We start from the raw sequence: 11997 nt of genomic DNA, 5'->3' as shown, positions 1-11997 counted from the left end.
CACAGTTCTGCCTGTCTGACTGTCTGTCTCACTGTGTGGATGTGTGTCCACAGTTCTGTCTGTCTGCCTGTCTGTCTCACTATGTGGACATGTGTCCACTGTTCTGTCTGTCTGCCTCTGTGGAAGAGTTGAGTCAGTGTTCTGATCATCCTCTGTAACATCAAAGTTCTGGTCATCTTCTGTAACATTATAAACAGACAAAAGAAAGGAATACAGTACTAGTAGATTAATTTAAACGTTTGTACTCTTTTAAATACATGTTGATTATTCACATCCAGGAAATGCTGTTTTCTTTCTCCCAGTTTAGTCATTATGCCAATTCCAAATTTCACCTTGTGTACTTACTTACTGCAAAATGTGTACTTACTACACACACAACACACACAGAGTCCCTGTCACTGCTAAGTGTGTAGACAACCTTTTGTCTCCTCTGATTCACATGAAACAGCAGCTGCATCTTTTAACCTGACAGTGAGGTGTTTGAAAGGGAGGATGTAACATATGTGGAGGAACATGCTATTCCTTCAAGGAAGACTCCTTACTGAACAGGCACCCAAACAACCTGTGATCACTCCCCAAATGTTTATGTACCTCTGTGATGTTAACATTTATTGATTAATTAAGTATTCAATCAATCAATTTATAATTATTGTGAGCCGTTAAGTTTTTGGAGCTTCCCAATTTAAGATTTTCACATGTTTGTACAGCGTACTGTATCTAAGTGACAAACTGAATCTGACTCATGTGTAAAACATATACTGACCAGTCTTTTGAGGTGATGCATTCATCAGGGTCTCCAATTCAGTCTTCTGCTGAGCTGTAATGACAGGTTGAAGAAATTGTATATTTACAGCTTGTATCAAGCATAATCATCTAGTTAAACAATCTAGACAGACATTTTAATGATTGATGTTTTAAATGATCTCACCAAGCTGTGTGAATTCTTGTTCTGTCTTCTTCAGCTCTTCACGGTGGCTCTGCAGTTCTCTCTCTTTGCCTCTCATTTGTTGGATCAAATCATCCTGTTTACTCTCTTTGTCAACAAACAAATACAAGTTATATTATGTATAACATATTCACTGTCTGTAGGCAGGTGGGTAGAACGTTTTTCTTTTAATACATTTTTACTTTTTCTCTCATCAGCCAGGGAACTAACTTAGATTGTTCGCTGTTCAGTGACTGTATTTTTTTTTGCTGTATTCAAGTAGTTGAAGTAAGTTGCATTACATATCCATGCAGTATCTATCTACAGTCAGTCATGTGTCAGGTTTTTGTTTTATATGATGTCTTTTTAAAGGTATGCTAAGTGATTTCATTTAATTAAAATAATAACAAAATGGGTCTATGTTCTGATAGTACTAGTTATTATAGAGTGTTTGGTCCATATAAGGAGTTTTCCCTGTAGGTCAGAGCCCTCTAAGGAGAGTTACGTCACCTCCGTTCACTTCATGGGGGCTCAGTTTCTCAGCGGGCAGTATCGTAAGAATCGGTTAAGCAAGCTGTTAAAACTGACAGTCTCGCGATAATACAAGGCTCTGCTGGCGGCCTTCCTCCATAGGATAGAGTAGGGGCCTTCTTCCAATCATGATCGCGTGGGGGTGGGCCTTGGTGTTTGTAAGGCCCAAAGCCTTGTATTAGAGAGAGTCCTGCCAATGAGGGGTCAGAAAATGAACTGGTCACGTGACCCATGCGTCGGCTCGAGAGTGACAAGCGGGCAATTTAAATTCATTATTTTCAATGGCAGCGGCACAAATATTGTCAATTTTACTTATATATACAACACGACAACTGTTTTAAAGTATTGTACACTGACAACTAAAGTCTCTGTAATATTGACTTTATAGCCTACAATTGCCAAAAAACTATGTCATAACATAGGTAACATACACAATAGCACCACCGAGTGGCAGGGTGAAAGTGTTATCACAGTAAAAATACATTTAGCTAAATAAAGGTTTTATCCATGACACACACTTTCCAAATGTCTACAATAAAACATAGGCCTATAGGTTCATCTGTCTTAATCAAATCAATCATGAAATAATAAACATACAGCTCGCCAGTGCACAATCATGCACTTCTATGAAGAACTGAACAACCAGCATAATGATTAACTCAGTCAAATAATAATATTGTTCACATCAATGTCATTAGCAGATTAAATTAGATCAAGCCCTAACCCTAAAGGGATTAAAATGTAATTATAATAAGACATACAGTAAGTATTATTGAAAGTAACGCATGTAGGCTGTTATCGCAAGACTGTCAGTTCTTAGCTTGCCAACCAATTCTCGCGATACTGCCCGCTCAGAAACTATTATTTTGCTCTTTCGAGATGTCAATATAATTATATTGTGAGCAAATCATAAGCCAAAGTGTCCAAAAATAACCTGTGATATGTCTTCTTATATTTGTCTAATTTTTTTTTTTTTTTTTTATCCCACTATTTTTGCAACCCATTTTCACCCAGTGCCAATTCTCCCTCTGTTGCACCTGGGGAGACAACGGACTGACCTCATGCTTCCTTCTATGCATGAGGAGTCCAAGTTGTTTCTTTTCACCTGACAGGGGGGATTTCCCCGGGATGGACGTAGCACGTGGAAGGAACACGTTATTCCGACCAGTTCCTTTCCCCTCCATCAATCGCCCCGGCTGGCCAGGGGGAGGCATTATTGAGACCAGGATTACTGCATGTGTTTGTGAGGGTATCAACCCTAGGAGACACGGGGAGAACATGCAAACTCCACACAGAAAGGCCCCATAGCGGAGGGAGAAACACACCCCCAGCACCCACAGCGTCACCCGGCGGGAATCGAACCCAGGACCTTCTAGCTGTGAGGCGAAGCGCTAACCACTGCGCCACCGTACCCCCACATTTGTCTAATTTCTATAAAGGTCACATTCGTTTCGACCCCTAAGGGGTCGAAACGTATATTTTTTTGCTGTTTGCTAAATAAAAGAATTGGAGCTACAGAGAAAGTGAGTGCGAGCTATCTTGTTTGTTTCTACCACATTGGACTTACCCCATGAAGCGAATGGAGCTGACGCAACTCTCTCTTATTAGACCACTCTGGTACAGCCCAACCCCACTCGATCAGAACATACCGGTAGACCCATTTTGTTATTATTTGTAATAAATGAAATCACTTACCCTACCTTTAAAGAGTCAATAATGGCTTTTATTTCATTCCACACTGCATTGTTCTGCAATTATTTATATTCATGTGTTCATGCAGTGGAGCTTCCCGATATAAGATTTTATTAAGATTGTATCTACAGTGCATCTAAGTGACATAGGGCCTATACATTGAATCTGACTCATGTGTAAAACACAGATACTGACCAGTCTTATGAGCGGATGCATTCATCAGGGTCTCAAATTCAGTATTCAGATCACATATCTTCTGGGCTGTAATGAGAGGTTGAAGATACAGTATATTTACCAGAAAGACGCCTAAGGGCGACAAGCGACCTGAAGGTTGTGCCATGTCTTGGCCATCTGACCTCATACGGGAATGCCCATACATGGAGATCTCTGTCTGTAGAACATGCCACACAGATATGGGCTGTCTTGGCCATCTGTCTTGGCCATATGGATTCTATTAGTGTGGTATGTCAGGGATACTCAAACCTCTGAACCAGTGGGCCACATTACAAAAATGTCAAGGGGCCGCGGGCCAGTTGATAAAATGACGTTACTGGAGTGCAATGTGCATTATGTTATGGCTTGGAATTCCATTTATATTCTGTCAATGACACAATTTGTAATCAAAGTAATTTGCTACATTTTCTCTAATTTTAATAATTCTGTGCAATTAGCATATTCCACACAAACACTAAAACAAACTAATGTACATTTGTCTGCTATTTGTCTGGATTGATATCTGTCTGCCTGCTATCAAGTGGGATAACATTAAAGATAGCTGAGCACATCTCTTCACAATGTTATTTATGACTTGGCTAATATTCAACACAAATGGCTTTTTGCAGAAAATAAACATAGAACATAGATAGTTATGGCTAAGGAAAATCAAATACAATCAAACAATCTACTTAAAATAGATTACTCAGACTGTTTAGCTACCAAATGGCTAATGATGCAGTTGTTAAGTAGAGCTACAGTACATTCCTCTTTCATTTGATTTGCATTAGGCCTACAAGCCACTTGAAAATCGACGATTTCCGGCCGCTTTCAAGATGTTTTGGCCATTATCTCGGGAACGCAATGTCCAATCTACTCAGTTTAAAGCGTGTTCGATGCGTGACTTCGAGGACATTAAGCTGGTGGGCCAGTCAAAATTGCGCCGAAAGTGGCCCGCAGGCTTGAGTTTGAGTATCACTGTGGTATGTGGCCGATGTGGCCTCCATATATGGACATTCCCATAGGAAGTCCTGTTAGATATCTAGATTATGTTAGATATTGATGACATCAGGGATCTCCATATATTGGCATAAAAGGGATTCTGTTTGTGTGGTTTCCTTGACATCACAGTGATGTCAGAGCTGATGTCAGAGCGGCAATCCCATGCTGTTAGAGTGGTTCCCCTGACATCACAGTGATGTCAAAGTGTGATGTCAGAGCATAAAAAGTGTAGACTATAGGTCCAGACAGACGGAGTCAGCATGTGCCGTTTCACATACTAAACTTCGGTCGCAATTATCAACCATAATCATTTAGTCATAATGAGTTTTAATGATTGATGTTTTAAATGATCTCACCAAGCTGTGTGAATTCCTGATTCGTCTTCTTCAGCTCTTCATGGTGGTTCTGCAGTTCTCGCTCTTTGCCCCTCATTTGTTGGATCAAATCATCCAGTTTACTCTCTTTGTCAACAAACAAATACAACTTATAAGTAATTTCTGACAAACAATCAATTTAATTAATTCACGTCACGTCACACTTTTGCCCCTACTCTGGAATTTATGGCATGCATGCGCAAATAAAACAAACTTAATACTTCATATGGTTAATATGAGCATCAACTCAATATTTCAAATGTGTTTTTTGCACATGCATGCCATAAATTCCATATGGTTAGATCACACATGACATTTATGACATCATCAACTTGCGACAGGCATTTCTCCTGTTGAGTGAAAGATTAGCTATTTCTTGAAGAAATAAAATATTGAAGGTGTTTTTAATTTTACATTGTAGTTATAGAGGACAATTATAATGTATTAAGGCATATTTGTCGTATTAGTCAGGGATCACTTTAAGAGAAAAAAAGCTTAAAGTAAACACAACTTTGCTAGTGTTCCGTGTTGCTAGCCTGCTAACCTCTATGGTTTATAGCCGATCTGCAAGCTCTGCGACGAGTTGTGACTGTGATGCATGCAGTATGAAAGAGAGGCGGCACGTCTATAATGTGAGCTTGTAGATTGAATGTTTTCGACAGAGCTCGAGTGAGTGAGAGAGAAAGAGAGAGAGAGAGAGAGAGAGATAGAGAGACCTCCAGCATGCTGCTGCGAGGGCCAGTCAGATATGTATCCGTCCTGCTAAGCTCATTTATCGGTCACAAACTTTTTCATGCCATGGACCTCCAATATTTACAAGCGACTTCGGCACTAGCCGTTAAGAAAGTATGGATGAACCCCCCCCCCCCCCCCCCCCCCCAAACTTAAATAATTTCGGGTCGGGAGCCCTCCCGAACCGAAATAGGTTAGGCTCTTTATAAGAGTGTGAATCGACCCTTACTGGTATTAAGATTGTATCCACAGTGCATCTATAAGTGACATATACAGGTACATTGAATCTGATTCATGTGTAAAACACAGATAACTGACCAGTCTTTTGAGCGGATGCATTCAACAGGGTCTCAAATTCAGTCTTCAGAGCACATATCTTCTGGGCTGTAATGACAGGTTGAAGATACACAGTGTATGTACAGTTTCTATCAACCATCATCATTTAGTCAGACTCACTGAGTTTTTAATGATTGATGTTTTAAATGATCTCACCAAGCTGTGTGAATTCTTGCTCTGTCTTCTTCAGCTCATCATGGCGGCTATGCAGTTCTCTCTCTTTGCCTCTCATTTGTTGGAACACATCATTCAGTTTACTCTCTTTGTCAACAAACAAAATACAGGTTATAAGTAAGTTCTGACAAACAGTCAATTTCATTAATTTAATTGTACTAACTAATGACATATTCACATATTCTTTTTATATACTTTTTAACTCATCACGATTGTTTGCTGTTCAGTGAATGTAATTGTCTTTGTTTGCTGCATTCAAGTAGATGAAGTCAGTTGCACTATGTCCATGCATGCAGTATCTATCTGCAGGAGCACAAGCTCCTGCCTGCTGTTCAGCAGATGTAGGCATATGGGCAAGATGGCGGCGCACACAGTTGCTGCGGCTCAGTGCTCTCTCGGTCGGTGTTACGTATGAATTTTTGTGTACTTGTTGGTGTCTGTCCTATGTACTTGTCAAGCGTACAACACCTACAGCCGGCAGGATCTCCTTAGGATAGGAGTTTGCGGATATCGCTAGGAGCCCCGGCTCCCTGTGGACTACCATCCCCGTCGGGAGGAGGAGGAGGAGGCGGCATGGGGAGAGAAGGCAGAAGCGAGGCTGCAGGCCTGGCACGATAGCCAGGCTACGGAGGCAGCCGCTCCTAAACCGGCCATATTGAGGACCAACACAGGTGTTCAATTTGTCTGATTGGCATAGAACCAATGTTCTACGTTAATCAAAACACCTGTTTTGGTCCTCAAAATGGCTGGTGTAGGACTACAAATGCAACCCATGCTGGTGTCCTTTTATCGGTGCTCTATAGAGAGCATTTTAACATACTGTATATGTGTGTGGTACACCAGCTGCACAGCAGCTCAGAGGTTAAAGATCCAGAGGGTCATAAACACAGCACAGAGAATCGTTGTCTGCCCTCTCACCACACTGGAAGAACTACACAGGTCCCGCTGTCACAAAACGATAGAGAACATCTTAAAGGACACTTCCCACCCCGGTCACTCCCTGTTTGATCTGATGCCATAATTTCGTGGTACCTGTGACAATGACAATAAAGATAAATTCTATTCTATTCTATTGCACAGCTTGTTTGAATCCTTGATTCTGATAGGTCACTCGCAATAACAAACTGCTCTGCTTGATACTGTATATGTGCATTCAACAGGTAAAACACAGATAACTGACCAGTCTTTTGAGCGGATGCATTCAACAGGGTCTCAAATTCGGTCTTCAGATCACATTTCTTCTGGGCTGTAATGACAGGTTGAAGATACATCATTTAGTCAGACTAATGATTCATGTTTTTAATGTGTAAAACCACCTTGAGTTACGTAAGAGAGGTGTGGACATTTCAGACAGGAGGTCCCCGACCACAGAAAACAGTTTGAGCCCTAGCCCTTACGGTGAATACTTTTTATGTCACAGGCAAGACTGATTATACCCTCAAAAGATTCTTATGAGACGACCTGTCCTAATCTCTCCACTAAATACTATGTGAAAGGTACTGATGCTCATCACTAAATACTATGTGAAGTGTGAGTTTTTATCAGTAAGGTAACAGCCGTGTGGAATTCTGATACTCAGAGAGGGCGGTGCTTCTTCTCCTAAAGAAGACATTAGCCGCTTTCCAATCCGAGGGATTCACACTTTGAAGTGCGCATTTCAAGGGCTATGACGTCACTGGGCCGCGCCCGTTGCTACCTGTTGCTTAACTCTCAAGTGCACCTCAGTAGTTATAATCACTCAGCAGTCATTTTAACCAGTCAATATCATTCCCTTTTTTGGCAAACCAAGTGATAATATAATTTTAAGTGAGCGGTTCAACATAAATTATGTTCTATTACATTTCTCTATGTTCAACAAATGATCTCACCAAGCTGTGTGTATTCCTGCTCAGTCTTCTTCAGCTCTTCATGGCGGCTCTGCAGTTCGTTCTCCTTCCCTCTCATTTTCTGGCTCACATCATCCAGTTTACTCGCTTTGTCAGCAAACAAATACAAGTTATAAGTAAGTTGTGACAAACAATCAATGCCACTAACTTCACATTGTCATAATGGAACTAGTCCAACTGGTGAAATATCTTACTCTGATACTCCATTGATAATATATTTATTATCCAAAAATTGTGTCCTCATTGACTTATATTGCACAGTGAAACAGCACTAAAGGTCACTGTTTAGCTAATCTGAGTTCCCAGAAGTTCTTTTTTCGCCACTAGGGGGGCGAGAAGAACTTCTGGGAAGAAACCATTATATCTCTGGGCCGGAAGTCAGCCCAGCACAGAATTTGAGTATGGGTAACTGGAGGCAAAGATGGAGCTGGAGCTCTAGGTTACCCATATCTAAAAAAAGTCAAAAAACTAAAAAAAAAAAACATCACAGTGGCACCTCTGCAGCCCACGTATCAAGGCAAATCCTCCAAGACTGTTTAGCATATAAGCAAGGCTAAAAAGGTAGCCTACAGGAGGTTCTGCCAGTATACAGTATAGCCTTACAAAACCCGGTACTGTAATGTCAACTTCCTGCTGATTTTAATACGGATCTAGCAATATAAATAGCTGATACTTTTGATATTAGCATAATCTGTATTATTTGCCATGCTTTATGTGTTAAAAGAGTCACTTTGAAGGAGCCAATTTTTTTTTCAACAGAGTAAAGGGGAGCACACACTGAACGCGGACCGCTGCGCAGCGTCACGTTGCGGTATCGACGCACGTTAAGTGCCGCGCAGTAATCCCAACTGGATGCGGCACGCTGCCACACAGCACATCCATTTCCCCCGGTGGCGAAAACCATGGGAGAACATGTTCACCGCGCGGCAACGCTGGAAAAATAGAACAGCAGCGTATCGGCGCGGCAGACGAGGTGGCAGACCCGCGGATGCGCGCGTCTGACGCCGCCGGTGTGGGTTCGTTCATTGAAAATAATGGGGCCGGTGTGTGTTTCCCTTAAGATATCTTGTCAGTATAGGACTAGTTCCCACCTCCACTGGCTGTCTCTCCGTCTGTCTGTCACGTCACATCACACTTTTGGCCCTACTCTTACAGTATCTCCGCCACCATTGCCCTTATCGTGGCGCTGTACTGGTTCATAGCTAAAAACCGCCACTGGCTGTCACAGCTGTGAATCACCCCCGCTCCCCCGTTTCTTCTCCTCCAGGCAGTGAGATTCGAGCTGCCTGCATAACTTGCTGCGTCATGTGACTTAAATCAGGAAGTAGAGGCACTACTTTTAATGATAAACAATAACAATATGCTCTGCTGCGACATAAATTAACAGTGGATTAGCATTAGAAATGGCTAAGAAGAAAGAATACACATCTAAAGAAAACTTAGATTTATTTTTCCTGACCAGGGGCGAGCAACAGTAAGAAAGAAAAAGTCCTATTTAAATGATAATATACAACTCTTCATAATAACGTTGGCATTGCTGCTCGGGTATCGGATCTCATAGTGCTAATCCTGTAAGCACTACTCAGGCTGGTGAGCAGGGTAATTATTGTATTGTAGTTAAATATGATAGTTGTCATGCAATGGACACACACACACAGACGCACACACACACACGCACGCACACGCATGCACACACACAAAAAAGCATTCACTTTTCGCTACCGGGGGTGGAGTTATGGAGTGGGATAAAGTCCTTTCGTTCTTTCACCGCGGTGCGGTGATGCGGAGCACGGCCAGCGTGCAGTACTGCGCTGCGCGGTCATAGCGATTTCGATCATTATAATGAATAAGCTTCAACAGACTAGTACACATGAACCTTTACAATGTAACTAAGAGTTTCGATTGGGTACATATATTTTAAATGGGCAGAATTACGACAGCCAGCCTATTATGCAGTGGAATTATAGGCTGGCTGGCAGCTTCCTACCCAAGATGCACTGCGCTTTCTTTCTCTATTTCTGTCCTCTGCCTGTTCCAGAGGATTAAACTAATTAAAACATATTATATTTTCGGGGGAAAACTCCTGTTTTGCAATGTAACTACTGTACTTTTTTCTTCCCTTTTTATTAATATCACGTAGATGTGTTTCTTTTGGTACTTTAAATAGCTATAATGAGGCTATGAAAAATATTTTTTCCCCATCCACTTCCATTATAAAATAATCTGCCCTGGTTGTTTCGTCCCACCTAGTAACAAGAGCAAAATGGGCGGGATTTGACATTCGGCCTTTTTGGTTAAAACTTTATAAAGTCAATGGAAGCATCCACACCAAACGCGAATTTCGAAAAAGCGAATAGGCGTCTTTTTTTTATTCACCCTTGTGTCGAATTTAGCGAACATTCGCTGGTGAACTCCTCTCTCTCTCTGTGTCAAAGCAAGCTCACTCTATCCTACTTAAAGAGAGAGAGAGAGCATGGTCGAGAGACCTTCACTTTGCATTGAGGCCGAGGGGAACGGTGTTTCTTTCTCCTTTTCCGTGTTTCTCGTCTGTGTGGCTGCTTTGAAAAAGTACTCTAATGTCTACTGGTAAAAGCATGGTTTATGTAGGCCTATATGTTTTATTGTAGGCTAATTTATATCTGCAAAAAGACTAATGTTTTAAAATAAATTGCTGGGTATTAAATACAATAACAACCACGGCCAGGTCATCATCACTTGAGGATGTAGTTTCCATTGTTTTATTTGTTTCCCCGTCCCCGTTCTCCTCTGCTCTCTCTCCTTTCTTCTCCTTTCTCCTGTGGCTACAGGCAGATATCACCCCCTCTTTCTAGGCGAATTAAGCTAATATTATACGCATATTCTCGTTGCTATTTGGTGTGTATGTAAATAGGCGAATCGCAAATTCTTCGCATTTTTGGTTCGCTTATTCACGTCGCTTTCGCTAATTCGCCGGTGTGTATGAAGCTTTAGCCACTTCAGACGTCTTCTGAGAGCAGCACCACAACACAGGTAATTCCTTGGAACTGGATGTATTTATTGTTACTCTGTTACTTTTGTTACTATGAAAACATCATAGTTGTCCACAGTATTTGATAAATACTGTACTTTTTACTCCACTTCACGACATTACTAGAAAGTAAAAAGGGTGCATTATGAATTTTAAGCCAAATGCAAAAAAAAAAGCTTGCAGATGGGTTTTGTTCCAAATTTTTTTATATTGTTTGAAGATTTCTGGGATTTTATTTTTTGGGGGTGATTATAAGTTTGACAGAGCAACTTTCACTTAGCAGTTTAGTAATATTTGACTAGGAGAATATCTACTTGTTGCTAAATCATCTAACCTGAAAAGAATACAACTGTTAGCAGCACATTAGGCTTATGTTATAGAAGATAAACAGTTAAATACTCACTGTCAGGTGTTGGTATTGCTGGACTTCCTGTTCCATAGTGATGTCCTCCATTTCCTCCCACCATCACCTCTATCTTCTGCAGAAGCTCTGGGACCTGAGTGACATAGCTGTTCTCATTGTCGAAGACATGGTACCTGTCCCCACATTTCTCGACAAGCCTCTGCAGGGCCTCTCCTTCACTCTCAATGTACTGCTCGATGGATTTACCCCCTAAACGGTCTACCTTGGTGAACAGTATCATAGTGCGACTCCACACTGTCGGACCGAGGAGCTGCATGTGATCCTCTATGTTTTTACACTCATCAGCTGAAAACCATCCTGCTGCTATAACCAGGAGGAGAGCATGTGGTCCTGGAGGACACTGAGATGCACTAAGAGCTATCGTCTGTTTGATCCACCCAGGTGTTTTTTTTAGAGGGTGAAAACGCCACCATCCTGGAGTGTCGACCACGGTAACACGTCTCCCTGCTACGTATTCCTGTCTCTTCTCACACTGACCTGTTGTCTCTAAACTAAACTGCTCTGAACCCAAGATGGTGTTCCCTGATGAACTCTTCCCTGATTCTTTTTTTCCCAGAAGTACAATTCCCATCTCTGACAGATGGAAGTCATCACCTGAAGAATGAGAAAGAATACATTCATTGGTATACATTAGAGGCAGGGGTACAAATAGGTACTGTCGGGTACTCTGTCAGTTCCTCGGTCGTTGTAGACCTTAAGCC

This window comes from Nannobrachium achirus (assembly GCF_963921795.1).
Source record: "Nannobrachium achirus genome assembly, chromosome: 11".
NCBI classification, from domain to species: Eukaryota; Metazoa; Chordata; class Actinopteri; order Myctophiformes; family Myctophidae; genus Nannobrachium; species Nannobrachium achirus.
Note: the sequence above shows the minus strand (reverse complement) of the source record.